Source organism: Thamnophis elegans, chromosome 6 (genome assembly GCF_009769535.1).
Source record: "Thamnophis elegans isolate rThaEle1 chromosome 6, rThaEle1.pri, whole genome shotgun sequence".
NCBI lineage: Eukaryota > Metazoa > Chordata > Lepidosauria > Squamata > Colubridae > Thamnophis > Thamnophis elegans.
The window spans coordinates 87,544,798-87,563,428 of NC_045546.1; positions in this window are offsets into that span (position 1 = coordinate 87,544,798).

Here is an 18,631-nt window from a genome sequence, read left to right on the forward strand (position 1 = left end):
GGTATCCGGTGCTCCAGGCAGGCTCCGGTATGCCCGTATCGGGGCGTACTGCATGCAACCCACCACTGTAGTAGATTATAGTTTGTACACAATCAACCAAATGTTTAATTTGCATTTGCCATGTTTATCCACCAGTTGGGTTTTTCCCAAGGACTTGGGATAGACAAATATGGAAGGTGCTAAAAGTATTGTTATAGAATGGAAGTTGTTCTAATCAAAGCTGTCTTTTGCAATTGTCTGATGGTGGTGTTGTTTCTTTGTCAATGCCAATAGTATTCAAGTGGTGCTCCAATTCTTTTGGGATTGTACCCAAGTGGCATTTATTACTATTGGTGCTACCTTTGCTTTCTTTTGCTATAGTCATTCTATTTCTATTTGCAGGTGTTTCGTATTTTGTTATCTTTCCCAGTATTTTTACTTCTGTTCCGCTGTCTACATGTATTGCCGTATCCACTCTCCATTTTTCTTTTCTTAGCCACAATTGTTAAGCCTGAGGTGTTATGTGGCAGGTGCCTGTTTGAATTCGAAAGCCCCAGAGCAATACAGCTTCTTTGTTTTCCATTACTTTGTCTATTTTATGCTCCCACCAGTTCTCGCTTGCAGACCAATGGTGTTTCTTGCAGGTCTTCCAATGAAACATTATTATTACTTTGTCATGTTCTCTGTGGTCATTCTGTGTGCTTTCCTCGCAGCACCTAAGCAGGTGGCCGACTGTTACTTTGGCTTTATTGCAGAGGTGGCAATTTCTACCTTTTGCTGTTTTGTCAATTCAAGCTCTGTAGGCATTTTTTTATTTTAAGTCTTTCTTTTTCTCCGTATGTATGTATGTATGTATGTATGTATGTATGTATGTATGTATGTATGAATGTATAACATGTATTTCTATATATTTCTATCATCCATCCATCCATCCATCCATCCATCCATCCATCCATCCATCTATCTATATTTATTTATCAGCACAAATGCTTGTGTGTGTGTGTGTGTGTGTGTGTGTGTGTGTGTGTGTTTTATTTGTGCTGATAAATAAATAAAGGGAGACTAGTATAGATCTATTTCAAGCTATTTAGCTCTCATCAGCTAGCAATACCCTTACTGGGATTAGAACCTGTGCTGTATTACATCTTAGGCAAACGTCTTAGCCATTAAGCCACAGGTCTCCTCCTTATCAGCTGAAGCCAGGGAAGAAGGTATATATTTAGAGCCACAACCCCTGGTAAGCCCCAATTATGGGAGGAAGCTAACTGCTTCCATCATCTGTCAATCGGCTCGTCACAAGAGTCCATCATGACAGAAACCCAATACTTTTACTGTTGCCTTTGTTATATTTCTGTTTTTTATTTGTGCTGATAAATAAATATATATATTACATATATTTCTATATATTTCTATCTATCATCTATCTATCATCTATCTATCTGTCTGTCTGTCTGTCTGTCTGTCTATCTATCTATCTACCTACCTACCTAATACAACCTACTCAGAAAGTAATCCCTAGCTTGATTTTTACATGTGCGCCCAATATGGGTATGTCTTGTTTAATGAAAAGAAGGACTAGGGGAGACATGATAGCAGTCTTCCAATATCTCAGGGGTTGCTACAAAGAAGAGGGAGTCAAGCTATTCTCCAAAGCACCTGAGGGCAGGACAAGAAGCAATGGGTGGAAACTAACCAAGGAGAGAAGAAACTTAGAACTGAGGAGGAATTTCCTGACAGTGAGGACAATTAATCAGTGGAACAGAAGTTGCCTCCAGAAGTTGCGGATGCCCCAACACTGGAAGTCTTTAAGAAGACGCTGGATAGCCATTTGTCTGAAATGATGCAATGTCTCTTACTTGAACAGGGGGGTTGGACTAGAAGACCTCCAAGGTCCCTTCCAACTCTGCTATTGTATTGTATTGTATAATATAAGCCCAACCTCCAAAATAAGCCTTAATTAAGACCTCACCCACCCCAGGGTGCACAGGGAAAAACTAAGCTGTGGGGCATGGGGGGTGGAGCTGCCCTACTGCTTACCTTGGCCCAGGTGTGCGAGGCCTGGCTGCAATTATTTCTTTTACTGCAGCCAGCGAGGCCTCTCTAGCCAATAACAGACCAACTCCAGATCAACAGAGCTCCGTTATTGTCTGCAGAGGCCTTCAGGAAAGCCTCGCTGGCCTTGCCGGATGAAGAGGCTCCTGAAGGACTCCGATAGTGAAAAAGCGTCACGCGCAATTGAGGTGAGTCAGTGGACGACATTCCTCCCCTGAAAACAAGACCTTTTTTGATTGCATAAAATATAAGACAGGGTCTTATTTTGGGTATTGTAAAAGCAAAATAAAATAAATAAACTACTTCTTGAAAAAGGAAGAAAGTGGTTTATGTCTGTGGAAAGTTAAATAATTAATTTAGATAATATACCTTGGACCTACAAAAATCCTTGTTAGCAGAATTCAGGAAAGGTTTATGATTCTAGCCCTTTGCAGAAGAGATGTCTAAGTAAAAATGAATCGTTTGAGAAATATACTCAAGATTACAAGAGTCTCACTTTCATTTTGATTGTGAGAATTATCTATCTATTTCAGCTTTACAGTGGATTGATTTCAAACTATAGAAAAGTGGTCCTGTGGCTTTGTTCTGCTTGCAAATGCGTATTTCTATAATGCAGACTGAAAGAATATTCCATTTGTCTCCCTTGGCCTCTGTCATTTAAAATAGTTTGCTGTCATATGAATCTTGCAGGAATATTTATATGGTGACATCTAGTGGCACTAAGTAATGTTGGAATGCTTATTACAAATTACTGGGGCTCCCCATTTGCTTCTAGTAGTTCATAACAACCTCAAAAATGGGGGGACTAGTTGGGGAAAGAGATCACATATTCTTCAGTCATTGGGAATGCAACCTTCAAAATTGCACTGTATTTTTTGATAAACCCGTAGAGCCAGTGGCATTTTGTACAGAGTCCCCATCCTTATTTAGGGAACTCAGATAAATTGGTATCCTTATAGAGTACCTTTTTTTTTACATATTTATTTCATCCCACCTTTCTTTCGAGAGCACAAGATGGCTATCATAAGATTCCTTCCTTCATTTTTTTTTCCACAATAATCTCATAAAGCAAGTTTGAGTGAAATAGAGAGATCAAAAAGTGACTCAGTAACTTCCGTGAGGACTGGAACCCGGGTCTTTACCAGGCCAACAGTTAACTATTAGAGAACATTGCTATTTTTTTTAAAAAAAAACACCTTTTTTTTCTTTAAATCTCTCTAAACTAAAAATATATTTTTCTAAAATCAGTAATCTAGCTATGATGTTCATATTGTTGAAATCAGTTACGGGTTAAGCATTGGATGATTAATCAGTAAGAAAAGCTTAATCGGAAAAAAGTTTTACCTTAAACTGATGTCTTCATCCAATAGAGGAAGAAGCCTAATTTTGTTGATTTATGAGCCAATTCCCAAAATGTTGTGCTAAAAGCAAACTTAATTGAAGTGAATGGTTTGTGGATCACAGACTTAATTTCCTAAGGGGAATGTAATGTACCAGATTAAATGAAATTTAAGAGCCAGTAATACCCAGCCTATTAGATTTAATCTTAAATGTACTACAGTAAACTTTGGATCAGGTCCTTAGCCATATTTGTTACTTGACATTAGATGCACAAAATGACGGAGTACCGAAATCAATTAGATTAAGTACGGAGCTGTTCATAATATCAGGAATTGTCTCCAGAATACAAATAGTCTCAATTACCAAATACGTTTTCTGGACAGAAGTAAATGAGTTGGAAAGGAAGAGAAAATATAAGGAATGTCGGTGCAAATATAACATTTTTATAAGTATTCCAGATTCTATTGGGACAAGTAGAATTGGTTCCTGGTGATCCAGTTCTATGTAACCCTTTTTCCCCCCTCTTCATATTTCTCGCAACAATCCATTTATTGTGACTTATGCGAGTTTTGATTTCTTCATTGAAGTCAGAAAATTTTTGCTGTAGCATCCAAGACCATTTCATACCTTAACAGACAAAGAAATAAATGCATGTTAAATCTACTCCATATTATTCATGTTTTAAACTATACTGAACAGGAAGCTTCAACGGTTATACTTATATTTGCATACATATAGCAACAGCAATAGCAATAGCACTTAGACTTATCTACCGCTTCATAGGGCTTTCAGCCCTCTCTAAGCGGTTTACAGAGTCAGCATATCGCCCCCTCAATTCGGGTCCTCATTTCACCCACCTCAGAAGGATGGAAGGCTGAGTCAACCCTGAGCCGGTGAGATTTGAACAGCCAAACTGCAGAACTGCAGTCAGCTGAAGTAGCCTGCAGTGCTGCATTTAACCACTGCGCCACCTCGACTCCTTATAAGTAGATAGAAGTCATGACGGACACAGTGGCTCAGTGGCTAAGATGCTGAGCTTGTCGATCAGAAAGGTCAGCTGTTTGGTGGTTCGAATCCCTAGCGTCGCGTAATGGAGTGAGCTCCCATTACTTGTCTAAGCTTCTGCCAACCTAGCATTCAAAAGCAGGTAAAAATGCAAGTAGAAAAATATGGAACCACTTTGGTTGGGAAGGTAAACAGCGTTCCATGAACCTTCAGCATTTAGTCCTGCCGACCACATGACCACTGAGACATCTTGGGACTGCGCTGGCTCTTTGGCTTTGAAACATAGATGAGCACCGCCCCCTAGAGTCGGGAACAACTATGTGCGAGGGAAACCTTTACCTTTAATAGAAGTCACAGAATGAAATCATATTTGTGGAAGCAAGGAATACATTCAGTATATATCCAGCTGTCCTTCCATAAAACAAAATGGATAGAGTCATTTGTGCAGATTTTGACAAATATTGTTTTCCTCAACATGGAGCAACTGCTAAATCTGTAATATAATAGCTACATATCATCTGCATCTCCATATCATCCCTATATCTATCAACCAGATTTACATAACAGAAAGCAGTGCGTTAAAAAAACAACCACAATAAAAAAAACACTTTATTATTGGTGTAAAACAGATAATAAATTCGTGGGGCAGGGGAAGGAGACGAGGGAAATTTTCTGAAACATTGTTTATTGAATGTACTTGTGACTGGATGGATCCAAGAGAGGAAATATTTTAATTTAGAACAAAACTTTTTCAATCTTTTTATTCTGGAAGAACCCTTTAAATATTTTCAGAATCAGAGAAATAAGAAAATTTCACATGTAAATTCACTTTTAATCATATTTTTCCATCAGTAAAAGGGACAGCCAATAACTGAGTCATTGTACTTAAACATTTATGTTACTGTACAGCATGAAAAGTTGTTTTTTTTTACTGTTCATACCAAATACAATTTCGTGTGAAACTCGTATTGACCTCTTGCAGATCAGGCTGTTCTGGAGGCTTGATAGTACATAATTTTATGCACATCCAGAATGTGGACAGTAAGCTGACGAAGCCATGTAAAAAGCAAAAAGAACTGACTTGGACTACATGACGTCCATCGTTGATATTATACTACTGTGTCCATTTATAGATTGGGACCATTTCTTTCCTTATTTACTATGCGTGAAGCAAGAACATAAATCCATTTTATTCAACGACCTGCTGAAGGCAAGAGTAGAGCTCCTTTCAAAGTTGTTTGAGTAGGAATGGAGGCTGACACAGACTGATAATATTTGTAAACCAGTTGAAATGCATCATTGGGCTGAAGATAAAAATGAATTCTTTATACAAATGCCATCAGCATCTAATACCCTTGCAAAGGGCTTCAATTAAAAAACCAATTATCAGCCATATTGTAATCTTGATGAATGAATTTGTCGTTTAAATCGCACCAATAAATCAATGCAGGTTGTCAGCCCACATTTTGCATACTATCAGGGCTTAGTGGCCTGAGATACTGTTGTGCATAGAATTTTGTGTCGTTTATGAAGAAATAGTTCATCAATTGTGTATTTGCCTATATTTTCTTGACCGAAAGGGTTTCAATACAAATGAAATAGTTTCAACAGGTCTGGCTGACCTTGGTCTGGCTTGGAGGTTAAGCGTGATCAGACCTCATGAATGAATACAGTGCCCAGGATAACGTTGCAGGATCCAATCTGGGTCTGTCACCAGGGCCGGAGGTTTCATCTTCTGAGCTTTCGGACTCATTCTTGAGCCCATCTTCCGTGGCTCCAAAAGCTCAGAAGGCTAAACCTCTGGTCCCAGGGACTGACCCCGATTGGTTGGTTAGAACTAGCCAAAACTGAAGATTAGAATAGAAACTTTGAAATAAGTCAATTACAGACCATGCCTATATCGTGTTAAGAAACATTTGTGTCTTTCAAAAAAGATTAAAAGAAGTTAAGCTTAATTTGAAGGATTCTTAATATTGAGCATTTTAGATACTTAACTGGTTTTCACAATTAGAGCCTCCTATTCAGAGATGGTATTCAGCAGGTTCTGACCAGTTCTGGAGAACCGGTAGCGGAAATTTGAATAGTCCAGAGAACCGGTAAATACCACCTCTGACTGCCCTGCCCTCAACTATTCTCTGCCTCCTGAGTCCCAGCTGATTGGGAGAAATGGGGATTTTGCAGGTAACCTTCCCCTGCCACACCCATCAAACCACACCCCCAAGCCACGCCCACCAAGCCATGTCACACCCACCAAGCCACGCCCACAGAACAAGTAATAAAAAAAAATTGAATCCCACCACTGAGGTTCAGCATACTTAGCTTAACTAAGGTCATTTAATGAATTGCAGATGAAGTAGAATTGAGTTAAAGCTATCATAAATTATAACTGAAAGTTTAATGTGCATGAGTTCCCCATTTATGCAATTTTGTTTGTGTGTGAGAGAGGGGGGGGGAGAGGCCATTATAAATTAGTGCCTTAGCAGAGATGTGAGTTTTAGGCTGTTTACATTTCCTTCTGCACAAGTCTTCTTTACCACACTGGAAAGAAGATTACTTGCCATAAGGATTGAAACTGAAGTTTCCATTCAGGCTAATTAAAGTGTGAATTTAGTGCTGGGACAGATACAACTATATAACTCTATGGATACCTTCAGGGCCAAAATAGCTTCTACAGGTGTGATCAATAAATTCCATTAGTGGCAGATTTACTGTACACAAATCAGTAATTGATGGTATATTTGTTCCCAGAAACATTAAGGATATTAAAGGGGAAGATGGTGGGGGGGACTTTTAGCATTAAAAATTTAGTGGTATAGTTTGTGCAAAGTTTTGTAGTCAACATGGTTAAAGCAACCCAAATCAATTAAGAAATTGGTTGTATTATTAAATAAAATCAAGAATTATTTAAAAGTATTTATATGCTCAAGTATATACATTCATTCGTGTTATACATAACTACTACTGCCATGCTATTTTTTAAAGTATGGTCTATACAATTAGTTGAGAAACTTTACAATAGAGGGAAAATGTAAGGTTTTTCAAAAGAATTATTCCAACAGAAGTATTAGTGATTGTATCAAATAATTAACATTGCTTTTAATATTCATTGAATTGAATAGCATACTTCATTTAATTTGATTGGATATAAGATATAAGAAAAGTTTTGTTGGTTGGAAAATAAACATTAAGTTAAATTGGGGGGAGACTAGATCGTACTAGAGAGAACAAAAGATTATAGTTAAAGCAAAGTGGCCATTAATACAATTGAGCAATATTATTTAACTACAGAGGAAATCAAGAATATTTGGGAACAAGGTATCCAGAAATTACTCTATTACTCCCCACTAAAAAAATCTCTTCACAAAGTGTAGATAAGGCATGGGTAGAGATCAGGGGTGGTTGTTGTGGGTTTGCTGTGCGTGCATGTGCAATTGAGTGCAAATTGTTCTGCGCATGCGCAGAACATGAAAAAATGATTAAAAACCAAGCCGGCAACAGCAGTGGTGACCAGGGAACTGGTTCAGGGGCATGGCCAACCTGCCATTCCTACCAGTTCTGCAACCCAGTCCCAATTTCCACTACCACTTTGCCCGAACTGGTGCGAACCTGTGGCAACCCATGTATTTGATTAAGATTAAATAAGTTTTTATTTTCTGGTAGCCCTTAATGGACTTTTACTGGGTAAGTCCTAGTGATAAGTTTTTTTACTATTTGTTTATTGATAACAGATGTGTTATGGGAAGGGGAATTGTTTAGTAGGTATTAAGTTACTAAAATTGCTTACACTTTTGTAAGCAATTGTCTTACAATTATCTGGAAAAAGGAGGGGATCATTTGTTTATGTATCTCTTTTCCTTACACTTTTTTAAAAGTACCTTCTTTTTCTTATACTGCATTTTTTTCATTTGTTTGAAAAGTTTGCATTAACCGTTTATCTATGTATTTGTAAATTGTAATACTACTAATACAAAAAAGAAAAAGAAAAAAAACTCACATTCTCTGCCCCATTCTCTGTTCTCCTTTGAACAAATGAGAGATAGGGAGGTCAGAGGATAGAGAGAGAAATATGTTTCATTATAACACAATGCAAACCCCAAGTACTTGCATCCAGCATTTGAGCACAATCCAAAAGGGCAAAGTTTTGCACTGTCAACGTCACAACACATTACGGTTTTCCTAAGCAGTGGATGCCTGTGCAATCTGTAGGTAGCAAGCAGGGTTCTCGTAGGTAATTTACCAAGGCCTACCAGTACATACAGTAGAGTAATATTGAAAATTCAATAGATTTTGATAATTAAACATGAGAAAGTATCCACAGAAATATAACCTTTGATTGCCTTGATTTTATACAATTTGAAATTGTTTGAGCTCATTGACTGAGATGAGATACTTGTAAGCAGGGCTGGGATTCTACCGGTTCGAACCAGTTAAGGTGAACCGTTTTTTTTGACGATCAGATGGGTCCACCAGTCTGCCCAGGCTATTTTCCTACCTTTATCTTCTCAGCTGATTCACACGGCAGAGCAGATGGCTGTGCGAATCAGCTGTGTTACTCCTCCAAAGAAACCTGGAAGTGGAGCTTTCTTCAAACTGGGCAAATCATACAATCACCAAACCAGTTGTTAAACCAGGAGGATCCCACCACTGACTGTAAGGGCTCAGGACGCATAGATGCAAATGAAAGATGGCATTTAAGAGATTTAAAATACTTTATTCATAGATTAAGGTATTTAGATTAAACACTGTGATAAAAAGAAAGGATATTCCCAATTAAAACAACTACAGGCAGTATTCATGTGAAAGAAATGGAACAAAGCTTAAGTATTGCTGGAACATGGAAAGTCTTTGGAACGTTTATAACTCTCAGCCCTCTTGTAGCACAAATGTCATTAATGTCTTCATAGTTCAGTATTAGATACTTTGAGCTCAGTAACTCAGATAATGTTGCCAAACTTGTATAACTTTCTGCATTTTATTAGGACACTAACACACTATTTACAAGAGGAGGAAGGAAGGAAGGAAGGAGGAAGGAAGGAAGGAGGGAGGAGGGGAGGGAGGAGGGAGGAGGGAGGGAGGAGGGAGGGAGGGAGGAAGGGAAGGGAAGGAAACCGGGATAAAAATACCCAAGAACTGTTACCTAGGTTGAAATGGCTGAAATAATGTTTTAACACTAGAAAAGCAGGATAGCACTCAGAAATGGCTCAGTCAAAGACCTCCATAATTCACTGAAGGAGCCAGAAGTGCAGCATAAGAACACTTGCAAGATTCTTCTGCTATAACCAGTTTCAATTAAAAAAAATGGTTTTTTCCTTCCTGCATAGTTGATTTACTTCTTTGATCTACTCGTGAAGTGACATTGCTTCAGGCCAGCTGTTGACTCTTCCCCCCCCCTTCACCCCCCCCCCCACCCCCATTAAGCTTCCTCTATGAACATTTGTATTCTTCCGGGCTGGGTGGCTTCAATGAATGCTGCAAGAAGAGGCACATGGTAGTTCAAGGTCACCCAGATTATTCCTTTGTTCATATGAATCAACAAAACAAATCACACCATCTCCATGCTCTGAATATCTTCACTGAAGCTGATCTATGGCCCTGAACATAAACGCTGCTCCTATTACAACGGAAGCATCACACAGTTAAGCATAAGTGCAAAATAGAAATATTTACATTTCTTTAAAAAAATAAAGCAATATTGCAGCTATAGCTTTAGAGATTCCCGAGGGGAGAAAAGAGAATTACTTGCTGATCACATATAGCCCAGGGGTGGGTTGCTACTGGCATTACTGCCGGTTCGGTGTGTGTAAAAATTTATGGCGCACGCTTTGCTCGCACCCACGCCAAGTGCATTTATTTGCATTTGCAAATAAAAAGATCCACACATACCAAAACCTTAAAAAATTCCAATGAAAATTGTTCTGCGCATGGGTAGAACTGAAAAACAAGACGGAGGCCCCATAGGAGAACCGGTTTGGGAGGGTGGCAGGCCTGGATCGCTGCCAGTTCCAGCGACTCAGGCCGCCAAATTACTACCAGTTAGGCCAAACCAGTCCAAACCAGTAGGAACCCACCTCTGAGATAGCCACTCTATCCATTTAAAATCCCTCACAATAAACCTGTGAGGTTATTCTTCAGAACTCCCACATGGAGAGTTGCTTGCATCTTTCCGCAATATATAAAAACGATGAATCAATCAAATTATAAATAATTTCTAAGGAGAAGTTTTGGCACTTTGCTTCCACATCACAATTGTTTGTAATTCCCTCCCTACCCATAAATAGATTATTGATCATGATGCACAATCCAACATATCTCTAGATAAATGCTGTGCCTGGCCCTTTTGTTTTATTTTTTCATCATAGAGCAAAGAAACTGTTTAAATAAGATATCTCTTCTTCAGCTGATTTTCTCTGCAGTGCAACTGCAGAGAACTAAAGAGTACTAACTTTAAGTTAACAAGCTCTTCTCTACAGCCTTAATTAATTGATTAGAACCCTTCCACACGTTTCCACTGCTGCCTGAAACTGACCAGATCATAATCAGTTTCACACTAAGTTTTTTGTTTGTTGTGAGAACACTAGCTGGATCAGCACATTCTTTTGATGTACATTCCACATTGTGTGCCTGCTTCTCTCTTATAACCCTTGTCTGCAATGAATATATATATATTATATATATATATATAAATTATATATATATATATATATATATTATATATATATATATATTCATATTTAAAATATATATATATATAATCTTCTTGCTAATTATCCCAGCATTGGGTGTGAGCATTCCAAAGCGAGAGGGGGGGGCAAAAAGGCTATAAAATTTGCTATTTTACCTGGCTTCCTTGTGAATCAAGATTTTTTTTAATTTACAAACTTGGAAGGACCTTGGAGGACTTCTAGTCCAACTCCCTGCTTAGACAAGAAACCCTACACCACTTCAGACAAATGGTTATCTAATCTCTTCTTAAAAACTTCCAGTGTTGGAGAATTCACAACTTCTGGAGGCAAATTGTTCCACTGATCAATTCTTCTGAGTGTCAGGAAATTTATCCTAAGTTCTAAGCTGCTTCTCTCCTTGATTAGTTTCCACCCATTGCTCTTGAACCTACCCTCAGGTGCCCTGGAGAATAGTATGACTCCCTCTTCTTTGTGGCAACCCTGAGATATTGGAAGTCTGCTGTCATGTCTCCCCTAGTCCTTTTCATAAGACTAGACATATCCAGTTCCAGCAACTGTTCTGTATATATTTTATCCTCGAATTCCCTAATCATCTTTGTTGCTCTTCTCTGCACTCTTTTCTAAAGTCTCAACATATTTTTTTTTCATCATGGCAAACAAAATTGGATGCAGTATTCCAAGAGTGGCCTTACCAAGGCATTATACACACTTCATTTGTGATCTTGTTTCTATCCGTCTGTTTATGCAGCATAGAAACTGGGTTGGCTTTTTCTGGATATCTTCCTTGTCATTTAGGTTCACTGGGACATTTTGGGTGATCTCCTTCCTGACACTGTAAGTATACTTAGAGATAATATCTTACTAAATCTTTTTTTGAGATTTATTACTGTGCTATCATCTCTCTTGCTGCTCTCAATCTTTGATATCTATCTTGCATATTCTAAATCAAGTGTTGAGACACAGATGAACAGTAACAATGGGCTACAGTAGAACTCCGCAGGAGGTCACATGTGGTTGCAAGTTAAAACTCACTGCAAATGAGTTCACGTGAAAAGAATAGCAACCAGAGTTTGCTAGCTAATGCTTCTTGAATAGCTAAACTAAAATACTGCAGTCAGTTCTTAAGTAGTCAAAGACATCGTTCCTTTTGGTCACAGCTTTAGCATTATGACAGTGACACAGGATTCCAGTAATCTATTGTCATTCATGCTTTGAAAACATCTCCCACTCCAGGCTATCTTTCTTAAGATTAAATTATCTCCCTGACTCCTCAAGGAGATGCATATAATAGTAAGGGGATTCCTTGAAAGAGACAATAACTTAAAGAAAGAAAAGAAAAACCTACTGTGTTCTGCTTGCCTTTGCCTTTAAGAGGGGCTTCAGTGCACCCATGTCTCATTGTGACTGTTTGGCTGAACCCTGTAAGTGGTGGTGGGGTCTGAGCTTCAGCTGAAGGAAAGGAAGAGGGAAAGAACAGGTGTTCAGGAAGATTTTACATGGATCCTGTTGCTAGGGAAACCATTCCTTTGGCTGCTGAAAAACCCATGTCTGTCAAACTGGCAAAGCAAGGCAAGGCAGAGAAACATATATGCGTATTAAAGAAATACATTTTCCCTTGTATACAACAACATTTTAAATAGGAAAAGGGGGGAAATGATTTGAAAATATTCTGTATTTTAAAGAAAAAATTTAAAGCTATTTTTTCCAAATCCAAATCTTTGACATTAAAAATAGCTCTAGGAATTTTACAGAACGGGAGTCATTTGAAAGTTATACAATTGTCTTAGCCTAAATAATGACTGAGATGCATGCAAATTATTTGCAACTGTATTATTAAGCAATGCAAAGATGACAAAATATTTTAATACTGCAATACCTATGCATCAGACAAACCACTCATATATTAAATAGTAACAAATAATGAAATTAGGGTGAGATTTTAAAGATTAATATTGTTTTTCTCTAGCACTCTAGGAAATATATTCATAAAAGAAAATAATTGGAAACCAAATCCCAGATGTGAAGAAATTGGTCCCAGGAAATAGGGGCAGTCAGGCATAACACGGGTTATGTAGACAGTAAACACAGGCTCAATCAGAATGGACTCAAATGTCTATACACCAATGCACAGAGGATGAGGAATAAACAGGGCGAATTAGAAATTCAAATAAAAGAGGGCAGATACAATATTGTTGCCATTACAGAAACTTGGTGGGATGAAACCAACAAATGGAGCATACAGCTAGAAGGATTTAAATTATTTAAAAGAAATAGACCAAATAAAAGAGGAGGTGGAGTTGCACTACATATAAGAATAATACCTCTCTACAGAAATAGAGCACAACAATGATGGGAACTATCTTGAATGCATTTGGGCCAATATTAAAGGTTGGGGGGAGAAACGACATTGCCGTAGGTCTATACTACAGGCCACCCAACCAAGCAGAGGAAGTAGATGAACTTTTTGCTAGTCAGCTAACTAAGGTATGTAGGAAGCACACCACAATAGTAATGGGGGATTTTAACTACCCTGACATCAACTGGGAAACAAACTCTGCACCAAGTGGAAGACCCAACAGGTTCCTAACAAACCTAGCAGACAACTTTGTTTCCCAAAAAGTAGAGAAGGAAACAGGGGATTGGCCATATTAAACTTAATTCTCACTAACAGAGAAGAAATGATAGAAGGTATGAAGCCACAGGAACCCTGAGGGCAAGTGACTATGCAATATTGGAATTCAACATTATGCAAACACAAGTAGTAGAACAAAGTGAAACTAAAGTCTTGGACTTTAAGAGAGCTAATTTCAATAAACTTAGAGAGAGTTGGGAAGAATTCATGGATGAGAATCCTCAAGGGGAAAACAACTCAAGAAGCTTGGAAAATTTTGAAAAATGAGATTACAAAAGCCCAGTCTAGCACAATACCAACGAAGAAGAAAAGTAACAGTTCCCAAAAGAAACCAGCATAGCTGCATAAAGAACTCTCCGACAAATTGAAAGACAAAAAGATAAGTATAAAAAGTGGAAAGAGGGGGACATAACTAAGGCAGAATATCAGCAAATAGCCGAGCCTGTAAAGATGAAATAAGGAAAGCTAAGGCTCACAATGAAGAAAGGCTTGCCACAAAAAATAACAAAAAAAGCTTCTTCCAACATGTTAAAACAAGAAAAGGATTAAGGAAACCATTGGTCCATTGCTGGGAGAAAGTGGCAAGAATGTGGCAAGCAGCAGAGGTAAGGCAGAACTATTTAACTCATTTTTTGCATCTGTCTTTACCCAAAGGGATAAAACAGTCCAACCTATCAAAAACAGTACGACAAAAATCAGATTAGGAACACAAATTGAAATAGGGAAGAAAATGGTAAGTGAGCACCTGTCTACCCTAGATGAGTTCAAATCACCAGGACCGGATGGATTACACACCAGGGTTCTGAAGGAACTGGCAGACGAGATCTCAGAACCACTGAACGATATCTTTCAGAGATCCCGGAGCACCGGGGAACTGCCAGAGGATGGGAAAAGGGCTGATGTGGTTCCCATCTTCAAAAAAGGGAAAATAACAGATCCAGGAAACTTTAGACCTATCAGCCTGACCTCAATACCAGGAAAGATTCTGGAAAAGATAATCAAGCAACGAATTAGCAAACACCTAGAAGCAAACAAAGTAATAGCCAAAAGCCAACATGGGTTTGTCAAAAACCAATCATGCCAGACTAATCTTATTGCATTCTTTGATAATGTGACAAAATTAATGGACCAGAGGAATGCTGTCGATATAGTTTACTTGGACTTCAGTAAGGCAGTTGATAAGGTAGACCATAACCTACTATTAGATAAAGTAGAAGAATGTAGGTTAGAGAGCATCATCACCAGATGGATTCGTAACTGGCTGACCAACTGCACTCAACATGTAGTCCTTAATGGAACTGCATCTTCATGAAGGAAAGTATGCAGTGAAGTACTCCAAGGTTCTGTTTTAGGCCCAGTACTCTTCAACATCTTCATCAATGATTTGGATGAGGGAAAAATGGGGAACTCATCAAATTTGCAGATGACACCAAGCTGGCAGGAATAGCCAACACTCCAAAAGATACAGAAGGATCTTGACAAACTTGAACATTGGGCACTATATAATAAAATGAAATTCAAGAGTGAAAAGAGTAAGGTTCTACATTTAGGCAACAAAAATGAAATGCACAAGTATAAGTGGTACTTTGCTCAACAATAGTAATTGTGAATGGGATCTTGGAGTCCTAGTGGAGAACCATTTAAATATGAGCCAGCAGTGTGCAGCAGCTGCCAAAAAAGCCAACACAATTCTAGGCTGCATAAACAGAGGGATAGAATCAAGATCACGTGAAGGGTTAATACCACTTTATAATGCCTTGGTAAGGCCACACTTGCAATACTGCATTCAGTTTTGGTCACTACGATGTAGAAAAGATGTGGAGACTCTAGAAAGAGTGTAGAGAAGAGCAACAAACATGATTAGGGGCCTGGAGACTAAAACATATGAAGAACGGTTGCAGGAAGTGGTTATGTCTAGTTTAATAGAAAGATGGACTAGGGGAGACATGATAGCTGTGTTCCAATCAGGGGTTGCCACAAAGAAGAGGGAGTCAAACTATTCTCCAAGGCACCTGAGGGTAGAAGAAGAAGCAATGGGTGGAAACTCATCAAGGAGAGAAGCAACTTAGAACTGAGGAGAAATTTCCTGGCAGAAGAATTAATCAGTGGAACAGAATTTGCCTCCAGAAGTTGTGAATGCCCCAACACTGGAAGTCTTTAAGAAGATGTTGGATAGCCATTTGTCTGAAACGGTATAGGGTTTCCTGCCTAGGCAGGGGGTTGGACTAGAAGACCTCCAAGGTCCCTTCCAACTCTGCTATTGTATTGTATTGTATTGTATTCCAATGGGAGCAGTTTGATTTGACAACCATACTACGAAGATTAAGTTTGCATCCTACTTTCTTTATAGGAAAAAAGCATATGTTTTGAGAGATGTATCTGTCTGTCTGTTGATCTGTATCTTACATCTCTCTCTCTTTCATCTCTATATCTCTGTTCTCTCTGTGTGTGTGTCTGTGTGTGTGTTTGTCTGTCTGTGTCTCTATATCTCTATAATCTCTATCTCTATATCACTGTCTATCTCCGTCTCTCTCTGTTTTTCTCTCTCTGTCTCTCTCATCTCTCTCTCTCTCTCTCTCTCTCTGTCTCTCTCTTTGTGTGTGTCTTTCTGTCTGTCTGTCTGTCTGTCTATCTATCTATCTATCTATCTATCTTTATATCATATATTATATATCTATTTCTGTCTCTGTCTCTAACTCTGTCTTTCTCATCTGTTGCAATTTAAAAATTTTCAGTTGAGTTAGTTCTTCATGTTATGGAAAATTGCAGAAGCAGTAATGATTGTTTTGTACATACGTGGATGCATACAATCTGACAATGTCAATTAGGTACACTGATGCATGAGCAGTAAAATGCACATATTTATATTGTTCTGCAAGCCCAAAACATGCACCCATTAACACAGGTCCTTTTCAGGAAGGTTTGATAGATCAGAACCCTTGCTAAATTATGGTGCAGCTGCACCAAGAAATTGAAAAAGTCACTGTTTGTTACACTCTTTGTTACTGCAGTTTAATTCTTCCTGTGGCATAAGGATAATGAAGGTCCTCCTTTGATAGGATCTTCAATTATGCTGGAAAAATTAAAGGAGGGGAAATAAAAGTTGGTAGCGGTAATGACACCTTCGTTAAGTGTTGCTGACAGGTATCTTCAACTGGGAGAGATATGGCATTTTATCAGTGCAAAGGGAAGGGAAAATATCAGGAATTTAAGAACTATGGTGGCACAGTGGTTAGAATGGAGTATTGCAAGCTAAGTGCTAGGAGTTTGATTCAAATTGATTCTGTCTTCCATCCTTCTGAGATGGGTAAAATGAGGACACAGATTCTTGGGGGCAATATGCTGACTGTGTAAAGCGCTTATAAAGGGCTGTAAAGCACTGTGAAGCGGTATATAAGTCTAAGTGCTATTGCTAACTGTTCCTTGGGGTGTTTGGAAGTGCACAAGAAGTACCACGTGGGTCAGGGAGTGTAGCATGGGCTGGGGAGTCAAATAAGGGTTACATGATAGAGAGGCCACATGGAAGTGCCACATGGGTTAGGAATAGTGAGCACAAGTGTGCAAGAGGTGCTTCTTGGAACTAGGACTGTACACAGAAAGATGACCAAGTTAGGGAGAATGAATATCGGTATATAAGAAGTGTCACGTATGCGGGGGGGGGTATTCGGGGTATTTCAAGGATCAGGTTTGTTAAGATTAAATTATTTCTCTGATTCCTCCAGGAGATAAATATAAAAGTAAGAGGATTCCTTGAAAGAGAGAATAACTATGCGAAAAAAGAAGAGTGCCTGGTTATGTGTGGGCTAGGAAGGCACATAGGGGTGATGTGGATTGGAGAGGACATATGAGGTGCATGAAAGTGGTGCATGGGTCAAGGGAAGTCATCTGGAGATGGGTTCTATGGGTCAGATGGAGTATATGGGAGGGCGGAAGATGTGCCATGCAGCTTGGCGAATTTGTGGAAGGGTAGATCACAGGTGCTGTATAAATTGAAAAAGATGCACGGGGGAGGGTGTGCTCCATGGTCCAGTGGTTGTGGGGGAGGGAGATAGTTTTGTCGGGGCCACTTAATTCTGTGCATGCTTAAATGGAGCTTTGCATGCTCACCCAACACTTGTGCAGCCCGAAGCAACAGGCTTCAGACAGGTAGTGATCTGTGCACCAAGAGTTTGGGACTCTCCTTATTAAGTAATTGATTTATTCATATTTAATTAGTTTATATGATGAAGTAATTTATTACATGTAATTTCTATATACTAGTATAATTTTCAAAATAGGGCTCTAATTGGAACTCTGAGCAAGTAAAATATAGGCATTTTATGTTATACACTTAATCCTTGAAATTAAATCCATATATAAATGAAGTCCCAAATGTGCTTTTCTAAAAAGCAACTATGGAGTTTTTTTTGTTTTTCTTTTCTTTCTTGGAAACATTTCACTTCTCATCCAAGAAATGTCTTTAGTTCTCAAAGAAAAAAAAATCAAGGAAGTCCAGTTGCCTTTTGAAAAAGCCCCTTGGGACCCCCATGGCCTGGATATTGAGAACTTCCATCTCAATGTAGCTTTCTGAATAAAGGACAACACCAAACAATGCAAAAGAAGTGGGGTAATTTCCCCAGGTAAATTTCTGAAACAGTTCATCCATAAATTCATTTTATAAATATATATAGGAATACCATATATAATGTGGTATAAATTAACAATGAAAAATATTCAGTTTTAAAGTATTAATTTTATCCCTTTAAGAGGGGCCCAGCAATGCAAATCCACTGCTATTGCCATAACAGTTTATTTAAATTCAGTTTAATCATCTCAAACGCAGCGCTCTCCTTGAAGGATACAGTGCATTAGTGGTAGGAGTGAAAAGAGTCAGATAATGTCATACAGCTGTCACATCAAAAGCTAGATCAAAAAGAAAAGTTTTCAGAGTGATGAAAAG